At 47.1% G+C, this 25426-nt stretch overlaps 1 protein-coding gene across 12 annotated transcripts in view; it reads right to left on the reverse strand.

Annotated features, from left to right (window-relative positions):
* The window catches only part of Mtss1 (MTSS I-BAR domain containing 1), a 154788-nt gene that overhangs the window by 71277 nt on the left and 58085 nt on the right, over positions 1 to 25426 (reverse strand). The gene's annotated exons all lie outside the window — the stretch shown is intronic.

The raw sequence follows: 25426 nt of genomic DNA on the forward strand, positions 1-25426 counted from the left end.
TCTACTTCACTGGTGGGGAGTGCTGGAACCTGTCCCCTGGAGACAACAAAGGATGACGGTACTTAGACTCAGCTTCCTAAGTGACTCAAGAAAAGCAGTGCCCCTGGTCCAAGCCTCCTTCTGACCGTAAATAGTATGGAACGGCCTGTCACCTACCTTAGTCCAGGAATTGATTCTGATTCCTATTTCTAAATCGGAAATTAGGTCCATTACTCCAAGGGTAAAAATTTGCCTCAATGGGTGGTTTTTTTCCAAATAATACCTCTTGATTGTAATTCGATATCATCTAAATGTCTGAAGATGGTTCTAGAAGTTCCCTGAGCAATGGCCATGCTGATGGAGTGGGTAGAACCAGCATCCAAAGGTCATTATCACAAGTACTCCTCTCACGCTTCAAGGTATGACCCAGATCCACACACGTATGGAAGTAAAGATCAATCAAAATGGCAAATAGCAATGGCCCTCTGCAGGTGGCTTCCTTTGAGACCAGTAAGAAGGACAAGCATTCTTATAAGGGACCAGTCCTTATTTAAACTGAGAGATACAAAAGGTCCCAGTTCTTCATGCTTCCCTTCTTCATCCTCTCAAACCATAACCATAAATAAAAAAGATGGGATTTTATTAGAGCACTGTAACTGTATACAGTATTTGAGTTCATTTTCACAGAATCATATATGCAAGGAAATTAATTTCAATATCCATCCCCACACTTTCCTCCCCTCTCTCCCCCTACTGTCCATTCTCTACTCCCTTAAACTTCTTTTCTTGTACACATACATACAGGTGAAATTCCCTTTGGTATCTTTATATATGAATACAACATGCTTTGGTTAAATCCATTCCATTTATCTTCCTCTTTCCCTCCCTTCCTTTCATTTTCCTCCATCTATTCCATGAACCTTCTCTGTACCTTTAGGATATCTGATCCCCTCTCCCACCGCCTTCTTTCCTTATTTTGCTCTAGCTTCTACATACAAGACAAAACATTCAACCCTTGACTCTCTGAGTCGGGCTTATTTTAGTTAGCATGATTTTCTCCAGTGTCATACATTTACTGGCAAATGCCCTTCACCCTTATTTAATTCTTCTTTACGGCTAAGTAGAACTCCATTTTGTATATTTATTCCACATTTTCTTCATCCATTCATCTACTGATAGGTATTGGGGTTGATTCCATAGTTTGACTATTGTGAATTGTGCTGCTATAAACATTGAAGTGCCTATATTGCTATAGTATGCTGATTTTAGATCTTTCGAATAAATACCAAGGACTGGGTTAGCTGGGTCCTATGGAGGTTCCGTTCCTAGTTTTTTGAGGAATCTCCACACTGCTTTCCAGAGTGGTTGTACTAATTTGCAGTCCCACCAACAATGCAAAACGAAACCTTTCCCCCACATCCTCACCAGCATATATTATTATTCTGCATGGGTTGAGATGAAATCTTAGTGTAGTTTTGATTTGTATTCCCCTAATTGCTAGAGATGCTGAACATTTTTTCATATATTTGTTGGCTATTTGCATTTCTTCTTTTGAGAAATGTCTGTGTAGTTCTTTGGCCCATTTATTGATTGGGCTATTTCTTTCTCTCTTTTTTTTTTTGGGGGGGGGGCATTACATTTTTTGAATTCTTTCTAGATTCTGGATATGAACCCCTGTCAAAACAGTAGCTGGCAAAGATTTTTCTCCCATTTCACAGGCTCTCTCTTCGCTCTCTTAATGGATTCCTTTGTTGTGCAGAAGGTTTTCAATTTGATGGCATCCCACTTACTGATTGCTGGTTTTGCATCTTGAGCTTCAAAGGTCTTGTTGAGGAAGTCAATGCCTACACCTAGATGATAGAGTGTTGACCCTATGTTTTCTTCTAGTAGTTGCGAGATTTCTGATCTAATTCCTAAGTCTTTGATCCATTTTGATTTTATTTTCATGCAGGGTGAAAAATAGGAATCTAAATTAATTCTTCTACATATAGACATCCCAGTTTTCCCAGCACCATTTATTAAAAAGGATATGTTCTCCTGTTGGACCTTTGTCAAGTATCAGATGGCTGTGTAAATTGTGGTTTGTCTTCTATTCTATTCCATTGGTCTTCCTGTCTATTTGAAGGTAAAAACCATGCTGTTTTTGCCACTATATCTCTGTAGTCGAATTTGAGATGCCTCCTGTATCACTTTTCTTATTCAGAATTGCTTTGGCTGTTGGGGGTCTCTGACTCTTTCTAGTTCTAAGAAGAATATCCTTGGTATTTTGATGGGGTTGCACTGAATATGTACACTGCTTTGGTAGTACGGCAAATCTTGACAATATTAATTCTGCCTATCCAAGAACATGAGAGGTCTTTCCATCTTCTGAGATACTCTTGATACTTCTTCAGTGTTCTGTAGTTTTCGTTAAAGAGAAAAAGATGAAATCTTGACCTGTCATCAAGATTATCTTAAGAGGTTGTAACAACTGATAAAAAAAGTCACTAGTCTAATTTTTGTGATCAGCTGAATAGAGCAGCAAACCTTCAAATTTCCTTGATCTAAATCATGTTGTCTCCTGTTGCTTAAAGAAAGAAAAAAAGAAAAGAAAAAAGAAACAACCCAACAAATACACAGTCCTGTCCTTGGTCCTCAAAGTGTGTTCCCTTCCTCCAGAGCATCAGTATTACCTGGAAGACAGATGAAAATGCACCATCTGGGGACCTACCCAGACCTGCTAACTTAGTTCCAAGTGACTCCTATGCACATTAGAGTTGAAGAAGCACTGTTCAATGCTACAACTTAAAAAGAGGGAAAAGAGTTTAAAAAAAAAAAAAGCCCTAATAAACTTTTTGTTTTGTATAAAACAATGAACTGTCCTTTGACTCTCCTTCCTCATCTATTAAAAGGGCTAACTGTATATTTTCTCTGGGTTTTTATGAGTTTCAATGCTGACCGCCTAGCTCAAAGCCTGGAACATCAAAGGTACTCAAACTTCGATTTATTTACCCTCCAAACATCATTTCCTTCCTCTCCCTTTCTTCCTAAGAGTAAACCTCACTTTGTGGTTAAAGAGATAAAACTAAGGAACAGCATGTGAGAGGCCAAGAGTCACATGACAAGGTGACTCAGGTTCACCTTGAAAATAAACCCTTCAGGTGGGCCGTGTGTCTGTCACACAGCCTGCTAGTGGAAAGCGGCCATTCAAGTTTTAGAAGACTTGGGGCTTCTTTGCTACCCTGCTTGTAGATCTATATGTAAACAGAGAAATCTGTAATGCTTGAGATGTCCCAGCCGAATCAGCCCAAGGCTTGTTTCTATAAAACCTCCCCTGCTCCCTCATCCAGAGCAGGTCCTTATCGCAGTGGGTCTGTTCCAGTGGCTTCCAGGTTGTCTCCCATCTGCCACGCCAAGTTGCTGGAAGCTCAGGCGAGGGCCTAATCATCTTTAGTCTCTCCACAGTACTGTGAGATCTAGTGGACAGTGGTGCTCAATCACTGCTTTTTTGTCTCCTATGCACCTGCCCCAGCTCTAGAGGGAATCAACTAATTCTGTGGCCGATGGCTAATTTTACTGGATTGCTATCCTGTTTTCGATCTGGTTGTTAAACAATGAGAAAGGTTAGCTCTCAGGATTCAAACCCGAGCCAAGTAAAATGCCCTGTGACACATTTTTGGCGGGAGTCCCTAGGAAGGTCAGCTCTCTAACAGGAAGGCTGAACATAGGGCCAGGCGAGGTTGCGGGGGAGCAAGAGCCCACAGGACACAGCCCTTGGCTCCGCCCACACAGGCTCCTGGGCGGAACCCCAGCTGCTGCCGCAGTTCTTCCGTTCTTCCCTAAATACGTCTAAATCCTAGGAGGACACAACAGAGGTGATCAGCCAAGGGAGCTTACCTCCCCAAAGCTCTCCAAAGGGCGCAGGACAAGACCGGCCCATCTGCACAGCTGTGATAGAGGAAGGTCATTTGCCTGAGAGCCTGGCGTTTTCTCAGCTGTGATCACTGAGACCTCAGAACCCCACCAAGAAAAAGTACCCAGCTGTCGGCTCCACACCTGAGCAGATCACATCTCAAAGCTCCTTCATGGGGATCAGAGCCCTCCTGAGGGCCCGCTGCCAGTAAAAAGGGTGAGCTTCACATTTTGGCACAAGGATTTCTCTTTCCCTGTTGTGACCTTGTACAGTGACCTTAGATCCCCTTAGCAGGAACCAATGGTCAGCATCTACCATGAGCAGGAGCCAACAGCAATTGACTTCATGGAAGAATCGTCTCTCCCTCCTTTTTTGTATGATTTAAAATACAAAAGCATAACACTCTGAACTAAGAGGGGACTTCCCCGCCCTCCCCGGCATCTATGACAATTCCTAAGGGAAAAATTAATTTCAAGTCTTCTGCTCTATGTCCTGTGTGTACCTTCCCTGTCCCCTTGTTTACTATCACAACCAGGTCGTCAGACATCCACCTCTAAACCTCAGGAACAGGGCCCTGCCTCAGGCCACACCAGTCAGCACCAGACCCAGGACTCACAACCGCTTTGGTTCAGGCTTTTCTGCAGAACCACCCTGCTCCCTCGAAACAAAGAGCAGAGAGTAGGGCGGCTCAGTGTGAAAATGAACTTCTTTGTTAGTTCAACTCCACTCTGTGAAAGGGAGCAGGGATATGGGTGGTAACTGGAGAGGGAGACAGAATCAGAGGTTTCGGAGGCTGCTGATACAGAATACCTGCACTCACATCTGATCTGGAATGAGGAATATACAGGGTGGGCGGGGAGCCTGAGAGGCTGGGGATGAGGATGAGCCCCAGAAAGCCCTTCTGGGAGGCACAGCACGGGCCACAGCGTGGGCGGATGGTGGTGGGCTTGGCATCTGACATCAGGCAGATAAACACTAAGCCCTTGAAGAAATGGCAGGATCACTTGCAAACCCCCGGGGTTAGACCAGCTGCTGTCTCACGCTGGGGTTGCAGGGAACAGGTGGTCACCTCCGTTCACACCCTGGAAGGATGGAATGTATGTGTCACATGGGGTCTCATCTTTCTACAGTGCAGCATGCTTCCAATGGGTCTCTAAGTGAGGGGTGATCGCCCCACAAAGCTAAGGGACTGCTTTTCACATTGCATTTGAGATGCAGATGTTTGTTCTTCCTTTCATTTGGTGCAAACTATGAACCACGTGTAAAAGTTACTATGGGGGCGTGATAATAAATCCTCCAAGAATGTACCCTCTTCAAGAAGATGTACCCCTTAAATATGCAAAGGAGGCTGGCGGGTCTGGCAGTTTAGGGAGGTAGATTAATTCTAGGAGGGAGCGGGTTGCACTTCAGTGCAGGCGAGAAGCACTTAAGAAATGTTCCCGACGGGGTCTCTCACTTCTCTAAGATCCTGCCATGCCTGTATCTTTTCAGGGCAGAAGGTGCTGGCTTGGCTGATGGTAGCATCCTTTAAGTCAGAGAAATTAGCCTTTGACATTAAAGATGTGAATTCATTATAATTCTTTCACCTCATGAGAGATCCAAGGAAATTTCAAATTTTGTCACTATGAAAGGTTCAAAGTTGGAACAGTGCTGCTCTCTGCAACCAGAGGAGTCACAGAGTTAAGAGGACAAACACAAGTGCTTGGGATCAAATCCACCACCCAAACCACCCCGCCTCAGGATTGAGCAATGCTGCCCAGCAGGGCTTCAAAGGAAGGCCAAGTCATCCAAAAATAAGCTTGGAATAAGAAGAGTCACATCTGAAACAGGAAGGGGATCCCACCCAGGCAGGCCATGTCCAAACCTCCCTCCCCAGCGGAGATCCGCTCCGTGGTCCAGGAAATGGCTGCGACAGAGAAGCAGACACCTGCTCCTGCAGTTCTCCTAGCTCCGGGAGGACAGGGAGGGCCACGGAGCTAATCACCGCAGCCAAGCGTGAAGCTCCCCACTTAATAACTGAGGAGTCTTTGGAGGAGCACCCGTCACAGCTTAGCAGCCACCACTTCAGCCAGGACAAAGGAAGGGTGACAAAGACCCTGAGGCCACAAAAGAATGGAGAGCAGAGGAGGCAGCTTTTCTTCATCACTAGTAATTACCACTATAAGGTTACGAAATAAACAAATGGAAAATGTCACTGGGAAAGACAGAAACAGTCCCCATGAGGTAAAGAATGTTAATTAATTGGGAAGGCCAATCTGAATTCATCAAAAGGCTGAACTCACAAGTATTTACTATACGTTTTAATGGCCCAAAAAAAAAAAAAAGCGCTTCTATTTTTTAAATGCATACATAGTAATGAGCAAGGTTAAAAAGGTGTCGGCAAGCAGAGGCCTGGGAACACCTGCTTTAATGAAGATGCGAAATTCTCACAACAAAAGTGTCAACCGCTGTAGGCACATTCCGTTAAACACGCTCAGACAGCATGTATTCACTTAGATTTCTATGTGGTGCTGTGGCTTGTACCTAGTGTTTGTAAACTTGGGATCCAGAAGCCCAACCTAGTGAGATTGTTGCTGCGTATATGATCCCAATAACTGCTAATCCTAATAGTGAATAAGATAAACAGCATAAAGACAAACTAAAATGGTGAGACCAGGGCATTCAGCTGCCATTTAACCTACTACATAAAAGGTGCTTTCACAGAATATTTTTTCATGGGAGCCGCCCCACCCAACCTCAGCTGGGGTGCTGGACAGGAGCTCTTCCCAGTTCAGGGGGGCGGAACTGAGGGGTTGGCTGAGGGGTGCACAGCTGGGGGCAGGGGTCAAGCCAGGATGGGACCCCAGATTTCTTGACTCCAGGCTCAGTATTCCTTCACTCTCTCTCCTATTTCCCACCCACCAGCCAAGGCAAGGCTCAGAAACTCCGTCCCTCCCGCTCAACAGAAAAACTGCCCTATCTGAAGTGATGATCATAGGACTGTTTTATGAAGTTCAGAGACAGAGAGGATTAAAAAATGCTATATGCACACCTAAAACAATTTAACTTCAAACATGCAGTCCTCGGTCATGTGTGAAGGACAAGATCTTTCTCCTGAGTATGGACCTTCTGAATGGTGCTCCACGGCTTTCTATCAAAAACTACACCCCAGCTGCATACCTTACCAAGTCCAACCTGAGTTTCTTTCCAGGACAACTTCACCACTTACAAAGGGAACGATGCTTCTAGATTTTAACCACCACTCACATGATGTGCCCCCGTCACACCTACAGCAACAGCAGTGTCTTTAGTAAGTTGTTTCTAAGTCTTTCCAAAACACACAACTGAGTTTTCAGAAAAATTATTTCTCTTTTTCACACTCAAATTTCATCATATGTAACGTTTTATTTGATCACATAATTACCAAGGAGGTACAAGTGGCAAAAACAAGTTTTGGGGGAAAAACACAATGGACGGGCCTGGGGCTGTGGCTCAGTGGCACAGCGCTCGCCTAGCATGTGTGAGACACTGGGTGCCATCCTTAGCACCACATAAAAAAAATAAATAAATAAACAGATAAAGTATGGATGCTGTCCATACACAACTATCAAAAAATTTAAACAACACAATGGACCTACAGGCACAGAACACATGTGTGGGGTAGTGCTGGCAGTGGCAGACAGGATAGGGGACAGAAGTGGGTAGTCATTGTGGCCAGCAGAGGCTAGTTAGGAAAGCTTCTCCCCACCCCACCCACACCCCTGTGAGAACCTGAGGCATTTCCATCAGAACACAAAGCGATGTTAGAACAGGAAGAAGGAATAAGGCATAATAAACATGGGTTCAAGCCACGGTGACTGTTTCAGGCCTGGAGCTCCGTCAGTAGCATCTGCTTAAACAGCACTCCAGCCTCGCGGTACAGACCATGCTCGACACACAGGAGAGCGCCGCCTCCTTCACTGCCGGTGCCTCTCAATGAGCACCTAGCAACCCGCTTCACGGTAACAAGTTCACAAGGATGGATGGAAGGGTGGGTGATGGGTGGGTGGATGAATGGCTGGAAGGAGGGAAGAAAGGAAGGGAGGAAGGGAGGGAGGGAGGGAGGGAGGAAGAAAATGGAAGGATAGAAGGTGAAAGGATGGATGATGGATAAAATAATGAAAGGAAGGAAGGATGGATGAATGGAAGGATGGAAGGAAGAATGGATGGATGAAAGGAAAGAAGGATGGATGGAAGGAAGGAAGGAAGGAAGGAAGGAAGGAAGGAAGGAAGGCATGGTGGTAGAACTGTAAAAATCCTTCATTTGGTAACTTGTTTGGCTCAATGGCTCCTGGCAATGAAGCCTGGATCTGGATCCCAAGTCAGAGTTTTCCTCCCTCAAAGATGAACAAAGTCTAATTTTACCAAGGCGTATGGAGAGACCAGGGCAGGCACAAAAGAAAGGGAGACAAGCAGAAGAGAATTAGGAAAGCATCAGTCCCAGGGTCAAACACAGATCTGGCTCCCTCTTCCTTCCAACTGCAGCCACTGAGCCCGGAATACAGTAGAATGAGCATGTTCACGTCAAGGCACAGAGAAACTGACTGAGAGCAAAATCCAGCATGAAGATAAATTATTACCTTCAGTTCTCAATAAACAGCAAGTCTCACTGAGGTAAAGGGGAAGCTGTTCCAGAGTGACAATCATGTGGGTCTGGTTTCCAGCATTTAAATTTCATAAAATGCAGCTAACCAGAAGGATATTTAAACTCTGAATTGAGGTGGGTGCAAGATACGGCTTTCAGTGGTGGAAGTGACAGGCCTGAGCTCAGCCCATCTGAAGTCACCCCCCAACCCCCAAAATGAATCAATCAGCAAATACGGCTTTTACTCTGTAAGTTACCTGATTTTGAAATCTCCAAAGTGCTAAGGAGACATACGAGACCTAGAGAGAGGACACTGCACTCTGGGAAAAGAAATACACCCATTTTAAGCTGGAGGAGCCCAAAGCCAACGGTTCTTCTCACCTCAGCTAATTCCTACCTTTCTTCTAACAACCCACCTGCAGCCCAACTAAGCTTTAAAACTATTAGGTCACCAGCCTCCTCCTCACTGGTGACACGCTGATGACACGCTCCCTGCCCCCACCCAACTGGGAAATGGGAATCTCTTAAAGAGTTTTCCTTCTGTGTTCTTAAAGACAATGTGAAAATCAGGGAAATAAGAAATGCAAAAAGACACAGGAATGCCCGCTAGGCCTCAGGGTGCAGCCCCAGAAAAGAGGTAGTGACCCACAATGGGTAGGGAGAGAACGGATCAAAACCATCTGCAAGTCTGTAAGAGTGAATGTTTCTGCAGTCATGGAAAAATGATTATAGTATGAACAATAAAAAAAAAAACAACTAAAACCTGGATGCACGACAGTGGGGTATTATATGTTATAAATATATTTAGAATAGTGCACATTCACACAGTTCAATGACACACGTGTCTGTGCATCTGTAAACACTAGAAGTACAACAAAATAGTACAACAAAATTGCAGATGGTGAGTTCTAGGAATATTTTACAAATATTTTAAATACATTTTAAAAAAGAATATAAAGAAGCTAATTGTTCAGGGTTTCTGAAATTCTATATGAAGAATTTATTTACTTTAAAATCAGAAAAAAATTCATTATGAAAAAGTTTGTAGAGAGGAACAGCACACTGAAGAGATTTCCCTATGGTCCATTTGCATGAAAATCAGCAGGTGTACACCATTCACTGCTGCTCTGAGACAGAGAGGAGAGCAGCAGCTCCCCTTAGGCCCCCAGTTTGAGCTACATTAAGCCTGCAGTCGTTTCCTCTAAGACCTGGGCACATATGCATTGCTAATTTTCATGTACAACATTAGCACACATGTGTACACACACACACACACACACACACAGCTGCCCAAACATCAAACCACATTTAAATGCATGAGCAGCACAAGAGCCTGTAGCATTTTGGTTTCCATGGCAACCTTATCTCCCTCTTCTCCAATCTCAGCTACAGATGAAAAAGTCTAGGTGCTTCAGTCTCAGCGATCAATTGGCAGTGAGGGAGTAGCAGACCCTAGTAGAATGCTCATTTGCTAAGAAAGAAGTTCTAATTAATTTCTTCACACCAACCTCAATGGAGTTTAGAGAATAGAGTCTTTGTGTATTTGCCATTGAAGTTCAGAACTGCCTCATTTTCATATTACCCGAATTTAATTTTAGCATCATATAAAAATAATTAACCTTTCTCACTAAGTGAAAAGAAAAAGGAAATTACATTTTAAGATCCCGATTTTGCTATCCAGTACCCATGTCTAAATATTGATCTGCTCTTTCCAAATTGGGTTCCTTGGGCAGCGACTGGGGGATGAGGGTTTCCTAGACCTCATTCTAATGGGCAACTGGAAAACAACCCAGCAGGGGCTGAGAGCAACGCTCTGACATCTAAACACTGCAGACCCAACATTATAAAGAATCCAGCAGATAATTTCAAAAGAGATGAAGAAACTGAAGTCACCTATTTTGTTAACGATGCGAGGACTTAAAACATTATATGGAACGGTGTCTACCCCTTAAGACGCTTCTCTAAGCAAGTGTCAGGCTCGATAACCTGGATGAAGTCAGGCATGCCATATGCCATAATGTTCAACCATAAATGTTTTTCAGATTACAAACTTGACATTGATGGCCTCAGGGTCCGAGGAGGAAAAGGCACACCTGACCCAGAGATCTCTCAGGCTAGTGGGTCAAAGGCACATTTTTCAGTGTGTATGACAAAACAAGGAGGCTCTGCCACATGAGCATGGCCAGTCCTGTCTTCCTGAGTGCCACCAACTACAAGAGTGTTGAGGTGAACTGACACTGTTCTTCCTCACGGGACCCAGAGTGACGCTGACCTAGCCCACAGCTATGACAGAGCCCACGGCTGCCAGCTTATCAAGGACTTGCTCATGTGCACCCACTCTCCCCTCAACTCATCCTCTCACTTGAAGCTCGACCTGCTTTTCAATGTTAAGCTCCAACCTTTGACCTAAACTCTTTATCATGAGTTCCCAGAAAGCAAAACAGACCACAACCCCCTTGTCATTTAGTAGGCATTCCAATGTCTCGATGACAATGGCAGAGATGTACATGATGGCTCTTGAAGTCTGAAGTATTTACCATGGGAACTAGGAGCACGTCCGTAATTCCAGTGACTTGGAAGGCTAAGGCAGGAGGATCACAAGTTCAAGGCCAGTCTCAGCAACTCAGTGAGACTCTGTCTCAAAAAAATTTTTTTTAAAGGGTCCAGACATGTAGCTCAGTGGTAGATGGCTCCTGGGTTCAATCCCTAGCCCTACCAAAACTAAATATTTACTATGTGGCCTTGGGCAGAAAAAGTTTCTGCCCAAAGCATTTAAGCCTCTCAGAGGACGTCCATGTTGTCACCAGCAGGAAGGAGGCCCTCCCTAAACAACCCACCTGTGGAACAGTGGGCAAGACAGGGCTCTCAGGTGGGAGCTGTGCTTCCTGCTGGCCTTCATGCCCACCACAAATCCTGGCGAGCCGTAGCACCTCTGCCCAGACAATCAGGGTGCTGATACCTCTTCACAAGCGGTCATGGGAGCAGACAAGACAGCGTCTGTTGTAGGGACAGACGAGGCAAGGCACCCAAGACAGCAGGAAGCCGTTTTATTTGGCTGCAGCCAGGTTCAGAGGGCACAGCTTTTGTTGTAATCAATCAATCCCCTGAACCCCGAGTTCAGGGAGTTTCAGAACTTTATACCCAGCATATAAGGGGAGGGGCTCACAGTCTGCAGAAGTTCACACAAAAGCAGCTTTTTCTTTCACTGTTTTGGGCAAGTTAACCCTTCAAGGGCAACACCTGAAAAGGAGGGAGCTTCTTCTCCCCTTTCTTTCCTCCCAGACCAGCTATTACCAGGGAGCCCAACTGGTAACTTCTCTTATCTTAGAAATGTAGACATCTCTGTGAAGCCCCAGCTCAAGGCCAGAGGCCTTGCTAAAGGATTTGTCTTTTTTTTTTTTTTTATCATATTTTGCACTTGCAAACACACTTCTACAAACTGCTATACTAGATACATGTTTGTGAGGAACTAGGAAAAGGGGTGTCCAGCACCTGGAGTGCTGATCTATTCCAGGCCAGTGGCAAGTAAAATAAGCAACAGGAAAATAGGAAGTTTAACTACATTGAATTCTTTTTGTAGATTTCTGGAGAAACTTAGTTAAGATTTTTTTATGGAGGAGGGGGTGCCCCCACATGTCTACAGACAGGCCCTTGCACCAGACCTGTGTTCCCAAGGCACTAGCGCTCATGACAGCTCAGCCCCCTGCCCCAAGGTTACTGGAATAAAAATGAATTAGATATGAGTTGCTGTGGCCCTCGCGCTCAGCCATGATCTGCGCACCATGACCTGCTTGTAGCCACTCAGCGCTACGAGCCTGTGGCACTTTCCCCTTGTTGAGTCATGGAAAGGTAACAGGTAAGGATTTCACATTCTCTTTGCTCAGGGAAAACACTAAACTCTTTCAGGCTCGACTCTTTCCCTAGGAAAGGTCAGGCAGCCTCTCAGACACAGAAAAGACCCAGATCTTGGCCACCCAGAACCTGTCTCCAAATGTGGCATGGAGACAGCAACTGGAACAGGGCATCGTCCAAAAGTGGCCAAACCACACACAGGCCAGCTAAGCCTTCACAGAGCTTGTGCTTTAAAAGGTTGTGAAATCACACTCCAGTTCTTCTTGCTGTTATGGACACCCACACATGCTAGGTGTGAGTTCAGTACTAACACACAGCAACGGATGAAAAGAGCATCAGCATGTGGTATGGAGTGGGGCCCCAACATGGCCGAATCCTGAGAATGTGCTAGGCCAGGGGCAGCCGTGGCTCCTCACCCCACTCTCCAGTCTTCCCGTGACATCCCATCGTCTCCATCATTTGCAAACCAAAGCCCCAGCCTTTCCCCATACATTTACGTGACCTTCCCCTGCATAAGGCAACTGATACGAAATAACGAATCTCAAAGATGGGAAGGACAGGGTTGGAACATTGGTTGCACAGTTGGGAAAACTGAGGCTCAGGGTCCTTGGCCTGGAAGCAAGGATCCATTCCATCCTGACGCCCAGGAAGAACTTAGTAGTTAACTCGGGCATTTGAATAACCACTGCATATGCCTAAACTCTAATTCCAACTCTTCCACCCAGCAGTTGTTGACGCAGGATGTCAGTTCCCCTCTGTGCCCCAATCCACCCATTGATGGGATGGAAATAATAACCTGTCTCCCAGATTGTCATGAAGGCTCTGAAGTTAATGTACTTCAAGTGCTCACGACAGGGCTAGGCACAGAGTAACGGTCCACAGGCTGGCTTCCGTGACCTGCTGAGATCATCCTCCCAACTCCCACCCAACTCTCTTGGCCTTCTCTGTCACACAGTCATTTCACAAGCATGGTTACAGCCATTTGTAAAAATTATGACCCAGGAGAGGCCACTCCTGGATGTCACTGTCAAGGCCTCCACCAGCCACAAGCAGCTTCTCTCTAGAGGACATCTGGCTTCCTCCGATAACATGCCACAAAGCAGGCCAAAGTGGGAGGGGGTCACATGCAGACATGAAACAAGAACCTGAGCACAACAGGTCGGCCGGGCAGCTCTTCCTTGCACACGCACTGCGACCACGTCAACTGTGCTGTGCTACACCCGCCTGGGGCCAGCAATCCGAGTCCACCAGGCCATCATAGATTACTAGAGTTGGGAATGCGTTGCACTCAAAGCACTTCCCTGGAGTTTGACCCTCTGAATAAAGGCTGTGGGCAATTCCCGACTGCAGAAGGGCCCATCCCCAAAACCACAGACCTGATAAAGAACCATGTGAAGGCTTCGCAGGAAAGACAGTTATCTTGGCCCTTCTGGGACGTGAGTTTCTGCCCTGTCACATCATCCCGGCCAACGGCCAGCAGGAAAAACCCTCCCTCTCAAAAAGAACCTGTAATTCACCCGAGGGGCTCAGGGACAGGAACATGCATACAGTCTGGGTCCCCTTGGTCCCCAGATGCGGGGACCCAGGACTTGTGCTGGCTGGGCCCACCCTTCCTATCTCGGAGCTGCCACACTCCAGAAGGAGATCTCTGTGGCCCTCTCCCAAACTTTCCTGGAGGCTGGGTGGCCATTCCTCACCCATCAGTGACCCTGACTCCGTCCATGGAAGGATTTTCACTCCCCAACTTCAAAACTCAGTTCTTAGGCCACCTCTTCCTGGAGCCCTTTTTCTGGCTACATTCACTCAGGGGCTCCCCTCCAACCCCTCCTTGCTATCATTCACAATCAAAAACTCTTAACAATTAGACAGGACCCTGTGAACGGCTACCCCAACTTAGCCGATACAGGAATTTCGTCTGTACACAATCAGGGAAAAGGTCAAATGTGCTATCTCATTTAAAATTTTTTTTTTTTAAAAAAAAACAGGCTTTCCTAACATTTACTTGGTGTAAACCCCCCTTTCCTCCTAGGAAACAGTGTGACTTTCTCTGAGGATGACGGAGGGCACCTAGGGTCAACAGAAGCACCAGACGCATCTTCTAACTCAAAGAATGGTGCCATCTCAGAACACCACAACTCGCCTGCCCTCAGTGACTCCAGGAAGCAGCCAGCTATCCCGGCTGCAGGAAGGGCCTCTCTCCTACCGCAGAGCAGCGACTTCTCGGCTACTTACATTCCAGAGCTCCCTGTGGGTGGATGTTTCTGGAAGTATCTCAACACAACCCCACACCGGGGCAAGGGGCTGCATCATCGTCACCAACCTGCCAGGCCCTAGAGAAACAAGTTCCTCAAGCCTCCACCCCGGAGAGGGAGATGGGCCCCAAGTGTCCTGAGCACAGCTGCTGACAGAATCCCGAGGATGAGAATCACTGCCAAATGAACAATTAACCTATTTTTTAATGTTTCGCCCTCTTCTCCCACCTGGTTTTCATTTTAAAGAAACACATCATTAGCACAGAAAGAATTCACTGTTATGAGAAATGAGAAGCGTCGTGGAAGCCAATGTTCCCGTCTCCTCTCTCACGGTCCCAGCCACTTTGCATGGCAATAAGACCTTCTATAAATGTAAGACACGCTAATGGATTCAACAGCAGAAAAGCTCTTCCCGCCTCAAAGATCTGCAGAAGTCAAAAATCTTGAGAACTGACAGGCATGGTGGTGCATGCCTGTAATCCCAGTGGCTCAGGAGGCTGAGGCAGGAGGATCACAAATTCAAAGCCAGCCTCAGCAACTTAGTGAGGCCTAAGTAACTTAGCAAGACCCTGTCTCCAAATAAAATATTAAAAAGGGCTGGGGATGTGGCTCAGTGGTTAAGCCACTTGATTCAATCTTGGGTACCAAAAATAAATGAATAAATAAAATAAAGTCTAGAAAATGTTAAGAAAAATGAGAATTTCATTAAGTATAATGCAACATTCAAAGGTTCATACTAAACCACATGAAGTCTATTCTTATGTCAAGAACACAGACCCCAACCCATACTAGTCACTAGTGGAGGGTGAGATAACTAGCTGGATCCCTTTCTAGATCTCAGCTGCCTTTTTTAGAAAGGGCGGGCATTTGCACAGGACAATCCTTTGAAATGCACAATACATCATACCTTAACATGATGACCCAGGTGAACAGCCCTCCACCCCATGAAACATTTTCTGCCTCTTAGAAAAACAACCTGAGGCTCTGATAGTTTCAATAATTTACTATTATGGTTTAGATATGTGCTGCCCCCAAAAGCTCATATATGAGACAATGAAGAAATGTTCAGAGGTAAAATGATTAGATCATGAGAGCTGTAATCCTGTCAGTGGATTAATCCACTTGGTGGATTAATACTCTGAATGGATTACTGGGTGGTAACTGAAGGTAGGTGGGGCATGGCTGGAGGAAGAAGGTGTCTGGGAGTGTGCCCTTGGGGATCATATTTTGTCCCTGGCTTCTCTCTCTGCCTCTGTCTCTGCTTCCTGGCTGCCACGAGCTGACCTCCTTCCTCCACCGTGCCTTCCCCACGATATGCCTCGCTCAGGCTGAGAGCCATGCAGCCATTCCACCAGGGACTGAACCTCTGAAGCTGTGAGCCAAAACAGACTGTTCCTCCTCTACGTTGTTCTTGGCAGGTGTTTTGCTCACAGTCACCAAAACCTAACACATTTACATGAGGTCACCAAGTTAGAAAGTAACGGTTCAGGACCCTGGGCTCTAGTTTTTTGATTTAGGAAAGTCTAACAATTTCATAATAAGGCTTAAGGATCGACAAGGCACTCTGTCCTTAATCAGGAACTCCTCGTCAGGTGAAGCACGGCTCCTTCCTCCCTTTGCTGACCTCCAGCTGAACAGCGGAGGGACTCTGGACTGGAAAATGAGGTGAGCGTGAGAGCCACAGCCGCCCTGGCTGCCCCAGGCTTGGTACCTGCGGGGCTGGCCTGCGGGGGCCCTGCCACCTGCACAAACCCAGTCTGCCGGCCCTCCAGGGGAAGTCTGCTCTCAAAGTCACTGCAAACGGGTTTAAAGGCAACATGTTACATGCTGACTGCTAATGTCTGGGCATGGTTTGCCCCTCAAGGGCTTTGTCCCCACTTGGCTCTTTATGGGGTGATGGGGTCAAGAAGAGGCCTAGTGAGAGGTACTGAGGGATGTTGCCTTCAGAAGGGATTAAGGTAACTTTCATGGAGCTTAGTTCTCCTGAGAGTATATTGTTATAAAAGGTTGAATCTGACCCCAGAATCGTTCTCTGATTTCCTGTCTGGCTCTTATTCTTACACATGCTCCTGCCATCTGCTACAAGGTCTCTACCAGAGCCAAGCTAAACTGATGCCCTTGAACCTGCAGAGCTGTGAGCTAAATAAACCTCTTTAAAGTTACCCAGTTTCCAGTATTTAGTTATAGCAACACAAAATGGACTCACATACCAACTCGGCTACAACAACCAACTGGACAGGAGAATGGCACTTCTGGGCAACTTGGGCTTTAGACTTGGCATGGAGGTCCAAGGGATTCCCAAGAGTATAGAGAGTCAGATCTACCCTGCCTAACCTCAGCAGAACAGGGAGGAGTCTCCACAGTAGCCTCAATACAACCATGTGCCAGAGAATGGACTTGATTTGCAAAAGCTGAAGATGAGATGAACGCTCTCTTTGTCTTGCAGGAATTGACCACTAGCTGCAGGGGAGATGAACGCCCCTTCCCCCACCCTAATACAATTTGGAGAGTAATGTGTGCTGATACTGGCACATATACATGGTGGAACCACTAAAGCCCAAGTGATAAGCTGATGGAGGAAGGAGAGAGAAACAGGAGGACTTGGGAGAAAAGGCAGTAGCGTGGTGGGCTCTTGAAGCATGAGACAGAGAGGAGAGGGTACGAGGTAACTGGTGAAGTGGGTGGTGTGTCCTGGGACAGGGCATCCAGGGTTGAGGTACATGGACAGAGGCTAGAAAAGTACATTCATGAAAAATGTTGATGCTTGAAAAACTACCGCTGAGGGGGTTGAACTTCATTCGTAGGCAGAAGCGAATACTGAACTTGGAATGTTGTAAACATAAGAGCACTGGCTGTGTCCATGTTAATCTTCACACATCATTGAACCTCCTCATCTCTCTTACCTTATGAGAAAGAGATCCGCCTTGTTCCAGGAGAGAAAACTTGACAAGTCAGGCTTACTAACTTGTAACTTACTTAATAACTTGCTCAAAGGTACCCAACATTAGTGGTGGGGCAAGAATATTTGAAGCCCAAGGAAGATAGGCTTCAAGCAAGGGAACCCAGTTTGCAAAATAAAGTCCTTAAGTGAGCTAAGTGAGTTTGAATTCCTCATAGAAGGAAAACAAATACAAGGAATTGGAGTGAAAACTGCCAATCACGAAGAAGCAGACCTGAATCTCTCTGAATCACCACCAAAGAACCCTGAGATTGGGCCTTTTACAATCAAAATGGAACTGTTTGCTCAGAACCTCCCTGAAGTATTCCAACTGTAGACACGATGCAGACAGAAGATGCTCGGTGATACCTTGAGACATAGCCAGCCAAATCCAGGACGCAGAAGTTCTGCGGGACAAACACCCCAGTTCTTCAATAAGCAGTCCTGCACAGCTTAACGGTGCGAATACATGCTGAGAAATCTTGCTCAGGTGATTTCATCATGGTGCAAACATCGCAGAGCTTATTTACATCAACTAAGTTGGCTACAGTGTCACTAGGTTGTATGATCTTATGAGTATACTGTTGTCATTGACCAAAATGTTACATGACACATGACTATAAGTGGCATTTTTTAAGAGGGACGAGGAACTGTTATAGCTTAGAAGAAATTTAAGGGACATAGAAAACAAATTACTCTGGTTTGGGTGAGTACCCCTCCAGAAACATGTGTTAAAGGCTTGGTCTCCAGCCCAGGGTGCTACTGGGAGGTGGCAGAACCTTGAAGAGGGGGCTTGGCGGAAGGATATTAGGTCAGTGAGGTCCTGCCTTCAGAGGGGACTGTGGGACCCTGCTCCTTCTGTGCACTGGCTATGAAGTAACTGGGCCTAATCCACTAGGTACTCCCACCATTATGCACTGTGCCAAAGCCATGGATGGAAACCTTCTAAATTATCAGTCAAAATGTACCTCTCCTTCTTCTATGTTGGTTTATCTCAGGTATTTTGTCACAGAGACAGAAAGCTGACCAGCATATAAATGTAATGATAGGACTTTGTATTTGGATTCAAATAAGCCAACAGAGAAGACTCAAGTGAATTGGGAAAACTAAATAGGGACTGAAGAAGCCAGCAAATGTGAGGTAATTTTGTTAGAAGTGGCCACGATGTTACAGTTACAGGGTTTTTGTTGTTTTGCTGTGCTAGGGATCTAACCCAGGGCCTTGCACATGCCAGGCAAAAGCTCTTCCACTGAACTAAATCCTCAGCCCCGCCCTTTTCCTCAGTTCTAGTCTGAGCGGCACACATGTAAATGCATATGGTGGAACAAGGAAACGCCTGCACTTGCTTTAAAACACTGCAGCCTGCAAAAAGGGAGTGGGCGTCTCTGAAAATAAGAACAACAAAGTCAGTGGGGGATGAAGCTGGAAATGAATAATGGGGGTTCACTGTTGTGTCTCCCTCTGTGTATATTTAACACTTTCCATAATAGAGTTTAAAATGAACAGAAAGACTTTTCCTTCTCCTCAGCACATGTGCTGTTAAAGGCAGAGTCAGCAAAAAAACAAGAGAGAGAGACTGACTCATTCCCTAGTTACAGATGGACTGGGGGACTGGGTGGGACAGAAGTGACTTTCCTCTGCACTGAGCAACAGAGAGGGCAAGACTTAGAGGCAGGTGGCTGACAGGCTGTGCTGGAGAGGATTCTGGAGTCAGCCCCAGGTCCCCCCCAAAGGCATATTCATCAAGGGCAGGGACACACACCCTTTCCCTGGGTCCAGATTTAAGAGACATACAGGACCCGGGTAGCAACGGCCCTGCCCAAATCATTCACCCGGCAGGCGGGTGCAGACCACCAGGCTTCCTTCTTATTGATAACTTCAAATTATCAAGTTACAGCAAGCATTATGAAATAGGGTCCCTCTCTGTCTACTGTGCTCTGAATGTTTGTGTCCCTGCTCCCACCCCGCCCCCAATTCATGTTGCAATCCTAATCCCCAATGTGATGGATTCAGCACTGGTGCCTCTGAGGGACAACCAAGTCCTAAGATTGAGTCCCTGTGAATGAGACAAGAAAGATAACCTGTGTGTATCCACCAGTGAGACACAAGGAGAAAGCCAACGTTTGCAAGCCAGGGAGGTGGCCCTCAGGGACCTAGGCAGGCTGGTACCTTGATCTTAGACGTCCAGCTTCCAGGGCTATGAGTTTCTATAGTTCAGGTCACCTTGCTCATGGTGGTGGTGGTGGCGGAATTACAGCGTCTGAACTAGGAGCTCACCTCTGCACTGTTTCAATGACCATGAACACGCCCCAGCGATCCTGGACTGTTACACACGACACTAATCACTACCGGCCACACTCTGGTGAGCAATTCCCTTACAAGAGTTCAAACCAGTGAAGAGCCGGGCACAGCGGGAATCATGCGTGATCAGAGATGACGGATGGCTGGCAATGAAAATCCTGCTCAGAATGGTTCTCTCTGACATTAAGAGTACTTTAAAATAAATAATCATAAAAAGATATCAATTACTGCAGTAACTTAAGAGCTCAGATTCTGGGTATGAGAGCGATAGTTTAAGTTCCTCCCAGGACTTTTTACCTATTTCAGTGACTTTCATGTCAGGTGTGGGTATGTGTGAGAGAGTGTGTGTGTGTGTGTGTGTGTTTAACCACACAATATTAGGAAAATTTCCCTTTAAATAAAATGAAATACTTGGATTGCAACAGGAAGAGTGCCACTCCAGGCTTATTCTAGAAAAGCCAGCTAGAAGTCACACGGAGCCGCTCTGCTCACTTCTCAGGAGATTAAAGGCTGAGAGTATGTCACTGGCAAACAGCTAACATGTTTTAACTGCATTGGTCCCACTGGTAAAAGTCCATCGAAATTCTTGGAAGGAAAAGGTCTAGGTAAGATTGTCATGGCATCAAATGGGGCCATGTGAAGTACCTGGCCATCATCTTGATTCTCCTCCTCACTACGCTGTTGGGACACCACCTGGGCTGGTGTCCACCCGCACCTGGGCAACGTGAAGATGTTCATGAAAGCAGAGGATATTTCTACAAAGAACAAGTAAATCAACGTCCAGCAGTAAGCAGCACCGAGCACTGAAGCTGAGCACAACAAGGGTAAGAGAATCCCTCCCCCGACTCTGTCTCTCTCTCTGTTAAAACCAGACCTTGTCCTTCACTGCCTCTGGAATTTCAACAACAAAAGCCACAGAGTATTAGAAACAGTCTCTACTTTTCACTGACTCCAAAATGTGTCCAACGCCGTGGACCTCAAGATCACGCAGCTATCCCAATGACATCGGTACTCCAGGACGGTGCCCACCTGCTCATGTCACTGGAAACCTTCTGGAAGTCCTTCTGGGGGCTCTGGGCTCTACAGTGAGAGACGGAAAAAAATCACCCTGCAGCCCTAGGTTAGGATTCGGGAAAGCAACAATCAACCTGGCACAGGCTGTACCCCAGAAACAGGAGCCAAAAGGAGCCAACAAGGAGCACTGGCACAAGTGTATAATTAAAGGGCACATTTTGATATTTAGATGTGCGTGTGCAAATGCACGCACACATGTGCACACATGCGCACACACACATACGCCCTCAAGCTGGGGTAAAGGCGAGATCAAGGCAATAAATCAGCAAGCTGCCCCCCGACAGCACAGACCACTAAACCCTGCCTCCAGCGGAAAAGGAAGTTCCTGGGTTAGAGCTTAAGCTGCCTCCCACCGGCCTGGGGCACGTGCCAATGCACATGCTGCCCACTGTCTAAAACCCTGGCTGTGGTCCAGCCGTGTAAGTGCAGCAGGGAGACCCCCCCCCTGCCAGCTCATCCCTCTCTTCCCCTGGGCGCCCCCTAAAAGGCAAGTCCTCTGCTACATGAAGGGTCTTGTCACCCTGTCTCCCCACCACAGCCAAAAGGAGGGCCTGATGCCCCAAAGGCACAGTTGACACACATATGGCCACCTTGGATCCACAGAGACAGACAGCATTCATTGAACAGAGGACTCCAGCAGGAGGCCAGAGGTGGGGATGAGTCTGCTCAACAGAGAGTTTACCACTAGAACCTTCATCCTCTGAAGAAAGGGTTTGGGGAAAAAATTCAAATTTTAAAATGTGAATTCATTTTTTCTCCAAAATGCAGGAGAGATATTGAACAAAGCAGCAGCCGAGGAGACCGTCTCCCATCAAACCCACTTCCCAGTAACACCACCAAAATTCTACATGTCAGTTTAAATCCTTCCAGGATTTTTTTTTCTTGTAAACAGATGGATTTTTACAAACAATTCAAGGCAGCACAGCCCGATTATTCTAGTAGCTAGACAAAGAGCAAGCTTCACCAGCCGTCATCCACCAAAGCACTGCCTCCCGGGACAGAAGCCACGATTGTCTCCGGCTAACTCCAAAGGAACGGCAGCTGGAATGTAGGGGTGACCACCATGCTTGAAAGCCAGATGGGCCAAAGGGTCAGGTAACAGGGCGTCCTGGCAAGGCCACAGGTGCAGGCACCCTGGGAGAGATGCGGATCAGAGCCTCCCCTGCCCAGGTGAGGGCTGCCGGCTTCCTTCCGCACCAGCTGTGCCCTACAAACACCCTTGAAAGGCGGGGCAGGGAGTAACCTGAGCAGCCGGCAGTGGACCACAGAGGATTTCCCCTCCCCTGAAGCCCACAGAAGCCGCGGCAGCACCAGGCTCCACAGCTTGCTCAACACACTCTTGAGCCTGTCACGCTCCACCGCAGGCAGCTGCTGGCATATCGCACCCACCCACCCTGGGACCACGTAGTCGGGGAGGCTTGGAGAGGAGCTTCACCCATCCACATGTCCTCTGTGCTCTCCATACAGCAGGCGCTCAAGGAGCATTTCCTGGGCCCATGGGCTGATGCCCCCACAGTTAAAATCAAAAAAGCAGCATATATACACTCAATACGAAGGAGGTGAATATTCTTTAGATAGATAGAAAGGGAAAGGATCCCCCCAGTCTTGTCCGCAGGCTCTGCTCTCGCATCCGATAGTTGACGGGAAAGGCAGAGGTGGTGTTTTAGATCTGTGCACCCATTTGCTCCGACTGTTACAGGAGTCCAGGGGCCCAAGCTCGGTATTTAATTTGGGAAAGAGATAAGGTCAACGCTGTACCAATGAGGACTTAACCCAATGGGAAGAACAGAACCCGATGATAACTAAGAATACATAAAAGCTGGTCCCCACAGTTTCTTGGCAACCAACAGGGCCCTTCCTCCACTGCTCCACAAATACCAAGAACAGTGATGCTTATGACTGTATTCCAGGACCTGGCACATAGTAGGTGTTCAATAAACACTTCTGAATGAATGGAACTGTATGCCAGACGCAGCAGGAGACTCTGAGCAGACAGCCTCAGTGACTGTCACCAAGTGGCATTTCACCTAAGAGCATGGTTCTCAATTCCGAGCCTTCCAAATACTCAGCAGCCAGGCTCTCCCCAAACCTCCTGAGTCACCCTCTAGGGACCGGGCTCTGCACACCTTCAAGCAGCTCCCCAGGTGATTCTGAGGTACGCACCCACGCTTGAGAACCTCCGCTCCAGACAGCAAATTAAAAGGCTTCTTATTTGCAAGCATCAATACCCCCCTCCCCACCCTCAGCCTTCCTAAACCTGACGGCACTCTGCAGTAAGACAAAGCAGGTAGAGGTTTAGGACAACAACCCCAGAGCCCAGGGACTGAGGGATGGGCCACGAGTCATTTCTGACCCACTGTTTCCTATAGGTAGCCAAGGAGCACTGCTCTCCAGTAGCCAGGACCCCACGCCACCCGCACTTCCCTCAGGGCAGCTGAGCCTGGACTCTACAAAAACAAGCAGCCTGCCTTACCCTGCACCCTGGGGCCTGCAGAGAGAAAAAGGAACGCCACAGCACGGCAGAAACGCCCTCTTGGGACTTAGCCTGCTGAGGAATAGGCCTCCTAAACCTTATTTGGTGAGAAAGTCCACAGCCTCAGGTGCCCTGTGCTCCAGGAGGCTGCCCATGGAGGCTGGCAACCATCTCCAAGAAGCCAAGGACACCCATCGCCTAGAGCGGGGGAAAGTCCCCATATCCTAGGCTTACTAACTCCCTCCAGTCCCCTCTTCCTGGGGCCAAAGCCTCCGAAGCCAGCTAAGGTGGGGCTACTTAGGAGTGGGCCAGTTAGGAGGCCCAGCCTCACCTGTACACCAGCCCAGAACCACCCACCTGAGCCACCCAGGCCCCACCAAGGTCAAGGTGATGATCTCCGTTTCTCCCACACTCCTTATGCAGCAGATCCTATGGATGCTCTTCCCTTCCCGACTTCCTTGCAGAGACCAGTGCCCGCAATGCCACCCCTCCTGAGTCCCTGAGGGTGCCTCTCAAGGCTCTGCTGGGCTTTTCCCAGGAGTGGTTCCATGACTTAGAACCACAGATCTGAGTCCAACCTGTCATCATGGGGCAACCAAGTCAATGGCCCTAATTAAAGTCTCTCGAGACACAGGCGTGGCCATCTGCTTCCAGCCATCCCTGTCTAGATAAAGCCTCCTCTGTCACCACAAGTGCCAGAGGCTGGGTTCTCCAAGGGACTTCCCGCTGGCCTTTAATTTGGTAGCACCCAGGCATTCTAGTCCGAACCCAACCATTTAAGGTTACAAAACTTCTCTCTAATCGTTGGGAGTGTGTAGATCAGAGTTCAGGGGCTCACAAGATTAGAGGCCATACTCCAAAATTGAGCCCTTCGTTTTCCTTGAGGTTACGAAAAGGCGTGTGACCTTGAGGGTGTCTTGTAGCTAAAAGCACACACATTCACAACCCCTACCATGGAATTACAGGCAACAAGAGCTCTCTGGTCAGGAGGCTGGTCTAGTCTGCAATCTGCAAACGCTGTGATGATGGCACTTGAAGTCATTAGTCACCCAGCCCTGCGGTGGGGGGGGCGGGGTTCCTTCCTCAGGCAAACACCACCATCAGCCTGTCCTCAGTGATTGCCACGCCCTGTTCACCCTGTTCACACCACCCGAGAAGCAGACCACTCTGCTTCCCTGACTCTGGGACCAGCTCTAGGATCCATTCTACAGTCAATCCTTCATCTCCCCACATTTTAACATCTCTAAAAGGATGTCTTAGTTTACAGGATTTTTTTTCTTCGGGCTACATAAAATAAAGGTGCAGCTTCATTGACAGTTCTTGGATTTGAGGAAGTACTTTTATTCCCATCCAGCCGACGCAGACACTGATGAGGAAGGTAAATAGCTCACCCAACACACGTGGTTGAACCTGGTCGTCTGTTTGGGTGATTAGCCCTGAAATTATTTGGATGTGTTGCCTCCAACATCATCAACAATAATTAGACCTGTGCTAAGACATTTCTGTCTCTGGGATTCTTTAAAGATTCCTTTGCTTAATTCAATCATCTGCAGTGGCTAATTCTATTTTTCCTCTCAATTTATTCCATGAACATTGCCTTCTTCCCTTTTTCCATCTCTAATCTTTGGTTCATAAACATAATACCATGCCGGCCCACTCAATCTCATCTTTGGGCTCCTGCCTGCTTTGTCTCCATCCCCTTCCTCCAGCACTGCCAGGAAGCCTTCGGGGATTTCCTTCTGGCTGCTGCTTCTTCCTCAATCTCCCTCACCCCAGCCCCCCTAGTAGGGTCCTGGCTTGGCCAGGATGATCTTAGAAAGCCTAGCAATGAAAATCCTAGACCTAGAGACAGCCTGGAGATGAAGTCCCACTCCACCACTGATGCGCCTTTTGATTTAGAGCATGGTTATTTATCTCTGTGTGCCTCAGGTCCTTCACCTGTAAAATATTAGAACCTATTTCACAGAGCTGCTTAAGAATTCAGAGATAACACATATAATGTGCTCATTAGCACCTAGTGTATGATAAATGCTCAATAAATGTCAGCTATCATTACACTAAA

Source organism: Marmota monax, unplaced genomic scaffold (genome assembly GCF_021218885.2).
Source record: "Marmota monax isolate L192 unplaced genomic scaffold, Marmota_monax_Labrador192_F-V1.1 WCK01_AAM20220418_F8-fsc00003, whole genome shotgun sequence".
In the NCBI taxonomy this organism is placed as follows: Eukaryota; Metazoa; Chordata; class Mammalia; order Rodentia; family Sciuridae; genus Marmota; species Marmota monax.